Here is a 16,366-nt window from a genome sequence, read left to right as displayed (position 1 = left end):
AAGGTCGTGTTTTATTCATTCTCTTTGACTATTAACCCCTTAATATGAATGAAGAGAGAATGATAAATCAGCCTTTATATTTAACTGGGTGTATCAGTGTGGATTGCTTTGTGCACATCACAAGGTTGATCAGATCTGATTGGGGCCAAGGTCACCACACACACACACACACACACAAAGCCCTGTGTTTGGGAACTGAATTTTTCTTGACCATGGCAACAGTGAACTGCAGCCAGACAAAAAGCATATACATGAAACCTTTGTTTCCACTAAAATATCAACACAAGTCTTCTCGTTGTCAGTTCCTGATCAAACTACAGTGTATTTCCAGCATTTACTCCTTACATTTTGGATTTCCAGCATTGTCTTTTTATTCTAAAGTAATTTGAGAGAGATCAGAAGGTGAAGAAACACAGAATTGAGTATTTGTTAGCTGTCAGCCGCTCCATGCTACGGATGGTTGGTTACAACATCCCTAAATACATTGCAGTTTTTTTTCTAAGGGATCAGGTGTACAACCATTAAGATCGCTATAGCTTTGAGGTGGCACTTTGGGTGAGGCTGGCACACGGAGGTGATTGCCGTTTGTAGAGTGTGGAGACAGAAAGGCTAGCAAGGAGATTTAATGGTGCTGAACCTTGAAAGAACCATGGATTAGGATTCCTCGTGTGGCTAGGGGAGTGGGGAGTTACAACCTTCAGGGCCTCACACAGCCAACATTCTGGAGCCACAGAGAGGTAGTCTTGGTAATAAGACTATGGAGATGAAAGCTCACTTCAGGCCTGCACATTATGCCCAAGGTTCCATACCTGCAATTGGCAATCCGCATTGGGTTTGAGAAGGCAGTTAATAATAATAATCTTTATTATCACAAGCAGGCTTACATTAACACTGTAATGAAGTTACTGTGAAAAGCCCCGAGTCGCCACATTCCCATGCCTGTTCAAGTACACGGAGGGAAAAATTTAGAATTCTCAGCTGGTACGGGAATTGAACCCACGCTGCTGGCCTTGTTCTGCATCACAAACCAGCTGTCTAGTCCACTGAGCTAAACCAGCCCTCTAAGGTAGATAATAATCTTTATCTTTATTGTCATAAGTAGGCTTACATTAACACTGCAATGAAGTTGCTCTGAAAAGCCCTTAGTCGCCACATGTTGGCGCCTGTTCGGGTACACGGAGGGAGAATTCAGAATATCCAAATTACCTTACAGCACGGGCTTGATTCTCCGGTCGCCGACGCCGAAATCGCGTTTGGAAACCGGGTGGAGAATCCAAGTTTGTGACGAAATCGAGGGCTGCGCCGCATTAGCAATGCTCCGCCCCCTCCAAAGCGGTGTACACCGCGCCATGTATCGACGGCCTCAGGCCATTGCCTGAGGCTCGCCCCCCAATGCTCTGCCCCCGACCGGCTGAGTTCCCGGCGGTGTGGGTCTCTCATGGTCTCACCCGTCGGGAACTCGGTGTGGCGGCTGCGGACTCAGTCCAGTGACGCCACAGTCGGGGGAGGGCCAATCTGCAGGCAGGGGTGGGGGGAACATTATTCGGGGCTAGGGGCACTGCGCGAGCCGACCGAAGGGGGGCACAATTTTGCAAGCCAGGTCCAAGAGCGGCCGCCGCCATGTCGCACGGTGCGGTCACTGCAGGTCGCCGCGTGCGCATGCACGGCCACGGACCCGGCAATTCTCCGGGGCGTATCAGCAGCTAGAGCCGGCTGCTCTACTCTGCCGTCCTGCTAGCCCTCAGCAAAACAGGGAATCGCTGGCCGTTCTGCGCCTGTTTGTCTGGAGTAAAATGCCATCATTCCCACGCCAACATGGGGCCATAGTCCCGGAAACGGAGACTCCAGCCCCATGTCCTTCAAGACATATGGGAGGAAACCAGAGCACCCAGAGGAAACCCACGCAGACACAGGAAGAACATGCCTACACCGCACAGGCAGCGACCCAAGCCGGGAATCAAACCTGGGACCCTGGTCCCGTGAAGCAACGTTGCTAACCACTGTGCTACTGTCCCGCCCAATGAAGGCAAGGTCAGAACCATACTTGTTCATTGGTGATGGCAACGCTGAGGAGAACTTCTCATCTAGTGCAGCCAATATTAAGATAGAATCATAGAATCTTACAGAACAGATGGCCCGTGTATGTGCTGGTTCTTTGAAACACTGACTCATTTAGCTACAGGACATTTCAATACACTCAAAACATAGATTGAAGTGTAAGGAAGTCAGAGTAGTTGAAAAGGTGTCTGGTGTTCCTACTCACCAGGATAACCTATGAGCAGTACCATGATTCCACAAAACCTTTAGAGAGTCAAGCCAGATCTGTCTGTGTGGGTAGTTAAGCCACATGGATTGGATTTGTTTCACTGATAAATAACAATATGGCTCTGGCTTTCTAACATTACATGATGTAGGAATAATGAAAAAAACCTCAGAAAATAAACATATGATATCAAGGGCAGAGAGCAAGAAAAAAACATTTAATGATTATCCAACATATTATGCATTGGGATACAATCTAATTTTCCAAAGAAATCTTAGGCATATTGTTTCTATTATCAAATATACTCAGCAATGCTGGTTACAATAATGTCATGTCATTGGCATTCAGCAAAGAAAATATAATAATGTATTGTTTTCTTCTAAGGCAATTGTGTAACACTTTCTTATAAGAAAAAGCATATTATTTTGATGCTTTCTTACTAAATTAATACTTGCATGTTATTCTGCAAATCTACAAGAGGTAATGTCAGTGATTTATGCTTGTAGCAATTTAGTCCATATCAAAGCTTAAATTTCACTCAGGCACAAAACATTTGTATTCAGCTCCAAGTCAAAGCTTTACAAAATAGTAAATGAAAAATAAATATTCCTGTGCATAGTATTTTAAAGATGATGAGGAGATGCCGGCATTGGACTGGGGTGAACACAGTAAGAAGTCTTACAACACCAGGTTAAAGTCCAACAGGTTTGTTTCAAACACTAGCTTTCGGAGCACTGCTCCTTCCTCAGTGCTTCGAAAGCTAATGTTTGAGACGGACATGTTGGACTTTAACCTGGTGTTGTAAGACTTCTTACTGTGTTCACCCCAGTCCAATGCCGGCATCTCCACATCATGGCTACCATCAACACCGCAAACTGCCGGCTCAAAGTGGAGAGGGTCTCCAGGAAGATCGCACATATAGACATTGACATTAAATTCCATTCACCTGAGGAAGGAGCAGTGCTCCGAAAGCTAGTGTTTGAAACGGACATGTTGGACTTTAACCTGGTGTTGTAAGACTTCTTATAGTATTTTTAAAAAGTGTGTAATAGTAGCGGTGGATTGCAGACGGAAATTGCTCTTACTTCCCCATAAATAGGTTGAATCTCTACACCAGTTCCTAACATGCTACGTCTGTGCTTTGGTAAAATGTGTAAACTCTACTAATTTTCAAAGATAGACCTAGATCAGTGGTTTACAACTCTGGCTTGTGACGAATCGTGAATGAGGCCGCAAGCTCTCTGATGAAACCATCAATTCACCAGACACGTGTTTCCGATGTGAATCTAGGCTTTAATCGACTTACTTCAGAGCCAGCCTGTTACCTGTCGATGAACTCGTAGTGACCCACAGCTGACTCTGGACACGGGTAGTTATACAGCTGCACTAGCGGGAGGAGTCATGGGCGGAACCAAGGGTGGAGCCCAGTACACGTTCCTAAGTGCTCCCAGCACTACTCCCCCTAGTGATAGGACTGCGCTACTGCGCTTACAACAACAGTGTGAATTAACATATATATTAACATATATTACATTCACCACACTCTCCATCCTCTGAGACTGTACCCCACACGAGTACTGAGGGAGGTGTCCAGCCCTGCTTGTCTCTCAGTCTTTCTCTGGGCCATGGTCTCCTACCCATGGGACTTCAATAAGTCTTCTGTCACTGCAGAATATGGAGGGTTTAGTTAAATCCTTAGTGACCACTAACTTCTGCACATTTTGTTCTATGTCTGTTCATAAACGTTCTATTTTTCTCTTAAAGCTGCCCTGACCATGAGCCTGGCAGCGATACCTCTGCTGCTCAGCTGCATCCTGTGTGAACCTAAACCCATTAGCCTGGCACTGCGGTACAACTTAATTTTCAACATCAGCCACCTGAAGACCATGAACCTGCATCTCAGCTACTTCCAGGTTACGGTCTATGAGCAGGAACAGCTCAGGTGAAGCAATGGCATGGTGATTACATAAAATAATAATTTTACAAAGCACTTTAAAAACACAGGTTTTCATATTTATATGGTTTTTATGTTATAGCCAGAGGTCTCACCAGATCAATTCAATAATGTGATTTAAAACAAGACTTGGGGAGTAGTGCTTCACAACACCTGTGAGTCATTTCCAATTCCATTTCCTATCTCCCCCATGAGTAAAACTATCCAATTAGTTATATTTGGCTCATGTGGGTTTTAAGGGACATAAATAAGTTGACTCCAGGAATAAATTTAATATAATCACAAACTCTATAGCTAGGTATTATGGGAACTCAAACCCCCTTTGATCTTTGATCTGCAAGCCTTTCATTCATATCTCTGTGAAATTGCTTTAACTAGGCTATGATTGACAGCTTCCAACATACTCAGATGTCTGCATTGTTTACTTAATCTCCCTTCACGCTTGAATGGCTTTCAAGTAGTCAGCTGAAAAAATAACTAATGTTTATAAACATCTAGCTATGATTGACAACTCCTGGACCAATAAAAGACGGTTAAGTGGTTTTTGCAGAGAAAAGGAGGAAGTGAGAGCACTTAATTGACCCATTTGCTGGTATGGGGCATGAACCTTGATGCCGCTGCCAGTGGGGGACTGGTGCCAATCCTGCTTGTTACCCAATGCTGGATTCTTTGCCGCATTGGGAACTCCGCTATCGGCAGCGAGTGGTGGAGAGCCCAGCCCTACATATGTCTGCCTCTTCCTTAATCAAAACCCAATGTCCCAGAATGTTCTCTTTATATGTGCTCAAGGTACTTAATCAATCCATGTCCTTCATCTATGAACTCTTAACCTTAATAGCACAATTAACTGACATTAATAATCTACATTGGTAAAACAGGTCAATATCTATTTGGTCAATATTATTACACATGTTCTCCCTCATAGGCGCACAGTCTGACCTAAATTCAAAGAGATTGGAACCCCAAAATTGTAAGGAATTTGTAACTTCTGAATGCCGGTGAGTGTGTTACTGAAGTTTATCTAGCTGAAACAATGTCATCTTCCAGCACAGATCCCCCCCCCCCCCCCCCCCCCCCCAAAAGATGGTCAGTCTCATCTTTAAAGCCTTGACTTAAAGTGTTGCCTGTAACAGAATACGCCACGCTTTACGACAGGCTTACCATTCCAGGTTCCTGTGCCAGATTTGCGGATTAATCGTCAATAGCACCTTTGAAGACAGTAAGTCACGGGAGCTATTTTAACTACTGGCATGCTCAGCCTTCGGGGGTGTACAGCATTAAAATTGATCCTTTATATTGTCAATTGCATTCATCACCAGTAAAAAGGCTTCTCCAAACAACAACAACAAAATTGTTAATGATGCATTCAAATAATAATTCAATATACTTGTGCTTATTTCTACTGAGCGATCTGAGGTCAGGAAGATTCATCCTATTTGCCTGTTTGTGGTTACTGATAGAGTGACTGGCAAACACCTATTATTACTAAACACATTTAATGTGTCCCTAGGTTTTCAGACTCAATGGCCCTCCGAATGTAATAGGAAAGTTGTTATTCATAGCAGTACTGGAGCATTCATGGCCTATGGGGAAACTGGGTTTCATCCAGTTAATGTACTTCTCCCAAAATGAGCCTGTAGCAGTTATGTTCCTTTTTATTTCTGATTGTTATCTAAATCTGTACTTTATTAACCAACTCATTTCAGCAACTGTTCTTTTAAACAGAAACAAGTAACACAAGAGCTTTTGTATAATTGTGAGATTTTCAGATTCATGCCCTTTCCATTATTTACATGCTCACTTTTTCTATTCATTCACTTGCAAGCCCAATATTTATTGCCCATCCCTAATCACCCTTCAGAAGACGGCGGTGAGCAACTTCTTGAACTGCTGTAGTAAAGTCACCTTTATTGTCACAAGTAGGCTTACATTAACACTGCAGTGAAGTTACTGTGAAAAGTCGAGCAGTGTAGGTACATCCACAGTGCTGTGAGGGAGAGAGGTCCAGCAATGATGAAGAAATGCCGATATAATTTCAACGCAGGGGGCTGGACAGAGTAGGTATGGAAAAACTGTTCCTGTTCGTAAAAGGATCGAGGGGGGCAGCACGGTGGCACAATGGTTAGCACTGCTGCCTCACGGCGCCGAGTTCCCCAGGTTCAATCCCAGTTCTGGATCACCGGCCGTGTGGAGTTTGCACATTCTCCTCGTGTTTGCGTGGGTTTCGCCCCCCACAACCCAAAGATGTGCAGATGTGCAGGCTAGGTGGATTGGCCATGCTAAATTGCCCCTTCATTGGAAAAAATGAAGTGGGTACTCAAAATTGATTTTTTTTTATTTAAAAAAGTAAAAGGATCGAGAATGAAATGGCATAGATTGAAAGTGGGTTGGCAAAGGAAGCAAATGCTATGTGGTGGAGGAAGTTTCAAGCAAGGCGTTCAAGAGGGCATTAGATTATTATTGGAACAAAAACAAGATGCAGAGCTATGGGGAAAAGGCAGGAAAAGGCACTCAGTCATAATGCTCGGTTGCAGAGCCAGTGCAGTCAGAATGGGCTGAATGGCCTCCTTCTGCATTAAAACAATGCTATGATTCTGAGGATGGTGTGTGCCTTCGGGAGGAACTTGCAGATAGCAGTGCTTCATGTGCCTGCTGCATTTTTCATAGAATTTAGTGCAGGAGGCCGTTCGGCCCATCGAGTCTGCACCGGCCCTTGAAGCAGCACCCTACTTAAACCCACACCTCCACCCTATCACCGTAGGCCAGTAACCTCACCTAACCTTTGGACACGAAGGGGCAATTTATCATGGCCAATCCACCTAACCGGCACATCTTTGGACGGTGGGAGGAAACTGGAGCACACGGAGGAAACCCAGGCAGACATGAGGAGAAAGTGCAAACTCCACACAGTCACCTGAGGCCGGAATTAAATCTCAGTCCATGGAACTGTGAGGCACCAGTGCTAACCACTGTGCCACCATACCGTCCCAGTGGTAGAAGTCACAAGTTTGACTCGTCAGTGGAAACCCCCAGGATGTTAACAGTGTGGGTGATTTGGTTATGGTAATGCTATTGAACGTCAAGGGGAGGTGGTTAGACTCTCTCCTGTTGTAAATATTAATAGTGTGAATGTTACTTGCCATTTATCAGTTCAAGCCTGAATAATGTTCTAGCTCTTTCTTGCTGCATGCTAGCATGGACAGCTTCATTATCTGAGGAGTTACAAATGGAACAAAACACTGAAATCATTGATGAACAGCCCCATTTTTGATGAAAGGAAGGCCATTGATGAGGCAGGCAAAGATGGTTGTGCCTAGGGCATTGTGCTGAAGGTCTCCTGCGGTAATGTCCTGGGTCTGAGATAATTGCCATCCAGAACCCACGCTGCATTGACTGAAGACTGACATCGGAGATGCTGGAGACCTCAGGAGGAGGCCAAGATGAATCATCCACTCGACCCTTGCGGATGAAGATGGTCTTTTAAACCCTCAGGTTAAGAGCCACCATCATTGAGAATAGAGATGGATATGGAGCCTCCACCTAAGGTTATTTGTTTAACTGTACCGAGATTCACAACTGACCATGGCAGGTCTGCAGACCTTTGATGTGATCTGTTCATTTTCCGACATTGGTAGGACATGATTATTGATGCTGCATCAGCAAAAGCATTGCCCTCCCCAAATCTCTAGCATGTACACCAGTGGTTGCTAACTTGTTTTCTAAAATCATGTAAGGAAAAACAAAAAGATTAAAACATACAATGAGCAGCATACTCCATTCTCCGCCACTAAGATCGGGAATTCCAATCGGGTGGAGAATCCCATGTCGGACCAAAAACGAGATCGGCGCGAGGTGGCAGACCCGTCCCCAGTCTTCAGTCCTGCGCTGCTAGCCATGCGCCAGTGGGAACATGCAAACGGCCAGAATGCATGCATTTGAAAGTAGTTAAGGGGCTGGAAGCCTGAATTCCCCACCCCACCACCACCATTATGCCCCCCCCCCCCCCCCACCCCCTGCCTTTATGCACCCCCAGTGCGATCTATACTTGCTGTGCTTTGGTTCAACTATTGACAAGTGCAGTCCCGGTGCATTGGACACCGGTGGGGGAGGTCAAGCAGGTTAACTCATTGCTCAAGTGCCTTTCTGCTGGTGGGGGGGGGGGGGTGTTAGGCAAGGGTCCAGGGGGGAGGGGGGTCAAGGGTCCTGGGGGTTTGGTGGGCTTGGACTGTAGGTAAGGGTTTGACTCCAGGACCCTCTCTGGGGATGGGGGGGGGGGGGGGGGGTTTCGCGTGTCTGGACTGTCCCTTCCAGCCCTGGGCAAGGATGATGATTTTAAACAGAGGGCTGCCTGAGATCACCATGCAAAGAGTGATATTCAGGTTTCCTTGGGCTGGATGGGGTGCTGCAAACATGGGACTCCATCTGGGGAGGGTCATGGAGTCAACACTTTACCCACAGCCTGAGCCCATCCAACCCCCGACCCTTGGGGAAACCCTCCCACTGCACCTGCCAGTGGAAGAGAAGCACATGGTCAATGAGCTAACATCCCTTAACCCCCCCCCCCCCCCGAGGTCCAGCGCATCAGGCTAGAGTGTTATTGCCAGAGTGTGATTGACATGATGGCAGTGGGGAATGCACCATTGGCAATGCCTGGGTGTGTGGACTTAAGGGGGGGGGGGGCTAATGGGGGGGGGGATGGCTGAGTGGGGTTTATGGGGTGTCAGGTCATCCTCATGCATGCATAGTGTGGGGGCATGGGTGACCTGTTATTCCTGGATGGGGGAGGGAAGGTGCTCCTTCTTGGTGAGGAGTTACGGTGCTCTCCTTGTCAGTGGGAGGGTGGGTGGGGGGGACAGGAGGGGGGTCAACATTTGCTTTGTGGAGCACAAGGGGGCTTGTCTCTGAACGCTGGGATCGAGGTGTCAGTTCAAAATGTTGGCGTGACACCAGTAAATACAGGGGAACAGGCTACAGGGGAACAGGCTACAGGGGAACAGGCATGCCCGCGCTATGCATTATTTTTGTTGGAACCAACAATCCTACGGACACGTGCTTGTAGGATTAGAATAGCGGTTTTAATATACTCACAACAGAGCCAGCCTATTAGCCATTGAACTTTCGGTGAACTGGCCGGCTGACCATGTGGCACTGATCTTTACACAGCAGCTCCAGGGGGAGGAGTCCTGGGCGGAACCAAGGGCGAAGCCCAGTACAATTCTCGAGCATTCCCTGAGCTACTCCCCCTGGTGGTCAGGTAGTGCAATTGCACTTACAATATAGACACATGTATATACAGATTATAATCCGGTGTGAATCACATTCACCACAATTTTGCACAGCAAAGTTCTGCAAATCCCATCAAGGTGACACTCCTAGTGCCAGCGGGACACAGTGCAGATTCTCTACTGGTGGGAACTCTCTGGAAAAGAGAATTCCGCCCAATGAAAAACATTTGTGTAACGACCAGATCACCACTCTTTCTGGATAAGTCAGAACTATTATTTTCAAAAGAACATTCTTCTGGGAAGATAATCATTATATATCTACTGTATACAGGGAATATTCATGGAGTATTGATTGATATTCTATCTACCCATTTTATCTCTGCATTGATCTGAAAATCCTGCTGATTTTAAATCATCCCCAAGGACTATGGCAAATGTTTCTTCTATAATAGTATTGCTACTGTGGTCAGAATTATTAACTTCACTAAGAGACTCAAAATAAAAATAATCGGTCATGCTTTAAAGCCAAGATCGTAACATAGAATATAAGAGGTATTATGTACAGACTTATTTCAGCAAAGCAAATTCTGAAGTGCAAGATGCACTGTAACAAATAGTGCCACAATGCTGTATTATTGTGCTGAATTTATAGACCCCCTTGGGCGGGCTGGCAGGTGGGCGGGTGGGCTGGGAGGGTCTGTGAAATTGGGCGCCATGCCATCAATTCCATTCTCAGCACCTTCAGCATGGCCTGCTGTAATCTTACCAGTGGTGGGGGAGGCGTCAGGAGGACCGACTAATGGCCACTTAAGGGTCTACTGCTGCCGCCCCTAAGATTTCACCCACAGCTGAGGGGAGGGTGGCACCAAGTGCTCAGACCGCCCAATGAAAGGTAGTGGGCTGTTGGCCGGGCAATGGCGGATTGCCGGTGGCCAATGGCTCGCCACATTGGCTGGGGAAACCCGCAACGGCGGGGGGGGGGGGGGGGGGGGGGGGGGGGGGGGGGGGGGGGGGGGGGGGGGGGGGGTGGGGGGGGGGGGGAGGGCAGGAAAATCCAGGGCTTAGCTCTAAGTCTGGCCCTCTCGCAGCCCTTTCCCTCTGGGACTCAGTGCAGCCCCAACAGTGGCCACGGCTTCCTGTGGCATTGTTGGGACCAGAGAGCTGTCGGCCACTTGATTGGCCCACAGGTCTCAGAGGTGGGACTTTGTCCCCAGTGAGGGCAATTTAGTCTGAAGGCTATTAAAAGGTTGTGGGATGGGGCAGCAATGCTGGGGGCAGGCTGACCCCTGACGTTAATGCCAGGTTTGGGGGCCCCGAGTGTAAAATTCAGCCCATTTTGTCTTTTGTGATGCAAAACAAGTTGTTCGATTGGCACAGAGGAAAGTGAATTTGAATGCGGAATTTTGCCATTTTTGGACAAAGTGTCAATACTGACAGGAAAAGCGGAATGTAAGCCACCGGCTCCACTGCCGGCATTTTCTGCCATATTTATGGACACTTTGTCAAATGAAATCAAGGAGGCGGGTCCCACGATGTCACACTTACTCTGAATGAACTCTCCCCGTGAGCAGCTTCGGCTTCTGAAATATTGGGGCCTCGGTTTTGAAGCGCCGGGGTATTGCCTGGGGATGATCCTTTCCTCCCTGGGGGCTGTACTCACCTGTGCGCCCCCAACGGGTTATGTTCGGCGGGTGCACATCATGGGGGACCTGTCATTATTCACGTCAGCGTGAGGGCACACCAGCGTGAATGGGCAGCCCAAAGTGGGGATACTATCAGGCATAAACACCTGATATGCATGTTCAAACAGATGTAATTGGGGGATCCTGACTTTTGGGAGGCAGGGCCGCTCAATTCTTTGGGTCCTTCTGCCATTTCTACCTACCAAAAAGAATGGCAGAAAATCCCCCCCCCCCCCCCCCCCCCCCCATGTAATATTTTACACTGAATGCGAAAAGGTATTGGCCACGAACTATTGGCCACGCCCGACGGGGATGCTACGAGGCAGGTAAATCTCGCGAGTGACCTCTCACAAGATTTAATGGCCTCATCACGCCTCGCGAGGTCCAACGACATCTCGCAAGGCTTTAAAATCTGGATCTTGCCCATTGAGATTGGGACCCAGATTTGCATATTCAAATGAACAGTTAGTCTCACATGAATATGTCTACGCCGGATCCACCCAGCACCCGGGACCTAACGGCCTCGCCTCGGAGACCCCCATGCCGGCACCGTTTAGCAGTGGTTTCCACAAATGTGGACTAGGTGTACTGGCACTTGGAGGGGATCTCCCAGGCAATCGCTGGCCTCTGGGTGGTTAGGCTCTGGGCAGGATGCCACCTGGGTACTACAGCATTACAAGCCCAGCACTCTGGCAATACCACCTGGGTGCCCCATGGCACTTTTAAATGGCGTCCCGATCCCTTCCTGCACTGGCGAGCAGAGCTAATTAGTGCAAGAAATGGGACTAAGTGTGGCCTCGCCGGGGCCTACCTCACCAGGGCACCGAAATGGAGATTCCCGTTTGATAGTGGGGTGGTTCTCAACGCCCCCCCCCCCCCCCCCCCCCCCCCCCCGCCAGCATGACGGTGAAAACTACACCCCCAGATTTTCTGTGCCATCATAATGAGCTTTGGTCAGTCAATGAAGTGTAGATTTCGCAAATTTTTAAAAATGCGTAATTCAGAAATGGTTCTGTGCCCCCTCTACAGTTTCTAAGCTATTTATGTATGTTGTACATGACATATTTATATCCAGGTAAATATCTGAGACCTGTAGCTGTAGAGCTAGTATTGAGCTCTTCATTTGCATCCTTACATCCCCCAACAATAGTCAGGAATGTCCACTTTTACACTATGGGCGGAACTTTGTACTTTGGACGCAGACTGCTGCCTGGTGTGAGAAAACCTGCGAACAGCCGAGTTTTCTCTCCAGATTCTCAGCACAGACAGTCTGGGGGCGTGGTTATCATAGTCACGCTGGCAAGGTGGGGCCTGGTAGAGCCGACAAAGCTAGCTCCACACAGATCGGGGCACCTTCCGATCTCCCATATTAAACAATACTCTCCCCCCCCACACTGCCGGACAAGGGGAACCCCACCCTCAAAATCACTGAGGCAACCCCGCCCCCACAAGCTTGGAGGCTACCCCTACATGTGCCAGGACAACTCTCCCTACTCCACAAGCACCAGAGCAAGCCCCTCCCACCACAAGCACCAGCGCAACCCCATCGTCCCCCACCCATAGGGCTCCCTAAATGGCCTGCCCATGGCACTTTCAGGTTGGCCCTGTCAGGGTACCAGCGCATGTCCCTCTCCCCGCAGTGACAATACTTACCTTTGCGCCCAGGTGGGTTTCCAATGAGTGCTTCGCATTTTTCAATACCTGTTGTAAACCTCACCGACATGAAGTCAAGTTGGCAAGAGGGGAGTTCTTTAGCTGGGGAGAACATATGGTGGGGAAGCCATTTAAGCATGGGCGGGATTCTCCGACCCCCCGCCAGGTCGGAGAATCGGCGGGGGTCGACGTGTATCCCGCCCCCGCCGTCCTCCAAATTCTCCCACTCCCCAAAAATCAGCTCAGCGTGAGTCGCGCCACCCGCCTCGGAGAATGACGGGGACCAGCGCGACACCGGGGCTCCCCGAATTCTCAGGCTCCCGGTGGGCCAAAGTCCCGCCCGTTCTATGCCAGTCCCGCCAGCGTAAATTGAAGTAGGTCCCTTACCGGCGGGACTTGGCGGTGTGGGCGGCCTCCGGGGTTCTTGGGGGGGCACGGGGGGATCTGGCCCCGGGAGGTGCCCCCACGGTGGCCTGGCCCGCGATCGGGGCCCACCGATCCGCGGGTGGGCTGTGCCGTGGGGGCACTCTATCCTTCTGCACCGGAGACTGTATCGGTCCGCCATTCCCGGTGCAGAAGCGAATCCCTCTGCGCATGCGCGGGGATGATGCCAGCACGCATTGGCACTCCCGCCAACTCACGCCGACCGGCGGAGGCCCTTCGACGCCAGTTGGCGTGGCGCCAAGCCCCTTTCCCACCGGCTGGCAGGACGCAAACCACTCCGGGGCGAGCCTAGCCCCTGAAGGTGCGGAGGATTCCCCGCTCCGCCGGGTAGGAGAGAATCCCGCCCCATTTGTTAATTTATTTAAATGCATTTCACCAGCGAGGGGCAAGGAAACTGGGAATTAGATCTCCCCGCCGAAACTCACGTTCCTGCTGTCTCACAGGAATTTACAGTGACGTTCAAAAGGCATCTCGACAAATACATGGATAGGATGGGTATAGAGGGATACGGCTCAAGGAAGTGCTGGGGATTTTGGCCAAGGGTGGTATCATGACCGGTACAGGCTTGGAGGGATGACGGGCCTGTTCCATTGCTGTAGGGTTCTTTGTTCCCATTTTCACCCGTGGGAAATGCTGGCAGAATACCCCTCCTGTCTATTAACTGTGAACCCTGGCTCGGTGGTAACGCTCACTCCTCTGAGTCAGAAGGTTGTGGTGTTCAGTCACACTCCGGAGACTTGAGCACAAACTTGCAAACTTGAGCACAAACACTCCAGTGCAGCACTGAGGGAGTACACAGAGCCTCAGGAGTACAGGGCACGATTCAGCCACTGCATTGCATCCGGTGCTGAGATGGGCAAATCACAGGAATGCTTTGGGCACCAGGCTGATCGCAAGTCACGTGACTCGCTACGCCCAACATGATCTGGATCACACCTTCGCTGGGCATGATCTAGAACGGCTCATTTAAATATCCCAACGCCATATTACCCCAGTGCCTGGGAGTCAACGACTGCGCCTGCGTGGCCTCAAATGAGTGCCGTTTGATACTGATTTTCACAATGGTGGGCCAGATGTAATGGTACCTCGGGGGTTTTTGCAGGCCATTAGAACCCCTTGGCTTGTTGATGGCAGGGCATAGACCTTGGCACCAGAGACCTGGGCATTTCCAGTCTGGCACCTTGGCAGTGCCACCCGGGCACCTACCAACTTGGCACTGCCAAGGTGCTAGGGCCACTGCTACGGTGCCAGGCTGGCAGTGCCAAGATGCCTATTGCCAGATTTGCACTGCCAAGGGTCAGGGCCTGTGGTCCATGCCCATGAAAGGGGATGAGGGGGAGGAGTAATTTGACAGGGCCGCAGAAAGGCTGGAGGGATGAAGGGAGATGTCCTGAAAGGGGACGTGTAGAGTTTGGGGCAGCCTGATCTGTGAGGAGCCGGTGAGCTCAGCTGGCTAGGGCTGGAAAACCTTCAAAGATGGGGGGTGACTCCCCAAGGTCTTAAAAAGCTGTGAATAGCAGTGTCAATCTCAGCATTGCAGCCGCTTAGAAACATTCTGCCAAACATGCCCAAAAGTGGACTTTAAAATGTTTCCTGTGAATCACGCCCCCGGTCTTACAGATGAGGCATTAAACCAGGGCCCCATCTGTCCTCCTCAGGTCCCAGAAAAATCCCATGATTCTATTTTGAAGACGAACAGGAGAGTTTTCCCTTGGATGCATGCCAACATTTATTCCTCCACCAATGTTACTGAAACATATTTTCTGATCTTTTATCACAATGCTGTTTGCTCTATGCAAATTGATTGCAGCATTTCCTACATCATAACATTGACTCTACTTTAAAAGTAATTGCTTTCTCTGCAATGAAAAAAATTATTTAGGAGATGTTATGTTCAATTGCCAGACGGCGGAAAAGTATTTTAGCCATAAATATTTCCAGATAACAGCCATTATTCTTAGATATGGTTGCACTTTAACCAAATTAAACATCTACCTTCAAGCATTTTTCTGTAATGGATTAAAACTGAACAACAAACACCTCACTTAACATAAAACTGCTGTATGTTGATTGCTCTAGCTCTTGAGCTATTACTGAGACGTTGGTATGTTCAAATAACAATTGGTTACAGCTAAATCATGTACAACTTTCCATGTCTGGGTGTTACACTGCTGAAACCATCTCCCTCGCCTTTCCTAGCCATGTGTACCTCAGCACTCTGGGAGGAGCTGTTTACACAGTCCCACTTACAGATCCTAATGCTACAAAAACAACCATTGTACATTATTTAATAGCATCTTAAAAGCGTCAATCAAAATGTGAACTTAGTACCCATGTTGAGATATTTTTGACCTTTTGAAAATCAGCCAAGCATTTATAATGGCTCAGCGGTAACAACTGTCCAAAGGAAATGCCAACAACCAAGCCTATTGAGGGCAGCACGGTGGCCTAGTGGTTAGCACAACCGCCTCACGGCGCTGAGGTCCCAGGTTCGATCCCGGCTCTGGGTCACTGTCCGTGTGGAGTTTGCACATTCTCCCCGTGTCTGCGTGGGTTTCGCCCCCACAACCCAAAAACGTGCAGAGTAGGTGGATTGGCCACGCTAAATTGCCCCTTAATTGGAAAAAATGATTGGGTACTCTAAATTTATTTTTTAAAAACCGAGCCTATTGAAACTGCAGGAACAGATGGTAATTCTTTTCTCCATACAACATCAGATGGCCTGCCAATCAATGCGCTCTGGCAGAGGGTGTTAGTTTAACTGTAACTGACGGCTGCAGGCTTTTCATTACTTTAAAGGACTGAGGATTTAAATAACTTCTGATCATAGCAACTGCAGTTGAAAGGCTCTGGATTACTGAAAATGGGGTTGGTTTGAATTCAGCATCAATTTCAAATGGTTAAGTTCAGATTTCCCGCCTGTGTGATTCAGACCAACCCCATCCTTCTTCTGTGAAAAATGGGTTCTGCCGGAAATTGTTGTGGCACTTCATCATCCCCGTCCCACCCACCATTTTTATTTCTGCCAAATTCTGGTATACTTTCAGGTTTATTACTTGGTTGGATTTAAATTCCACTAGCTTCCATAGCGGTATTGGAACTAGTATCTCCATCCATGCTTACATCCATGAAATAATATTGTTTC

Source organism: Scyliorhinus canicula, chromosome 2 (genome assembly GCF_902713615.1).
Source record: "Scyliorhinus canicula chromosome 2, sScyCan1.1, whole genome shotgun sequence".
Lineage (NCBI taxonomy): Eukaryota > Metazoa > Chordata > Chondrichthyes > Carcharhiniformes > Scyliorhinidae > Scyliorhinus > Scyliorhinus canicula.
Note: the sequence above shows the minus strand (reverse complement) of the source record.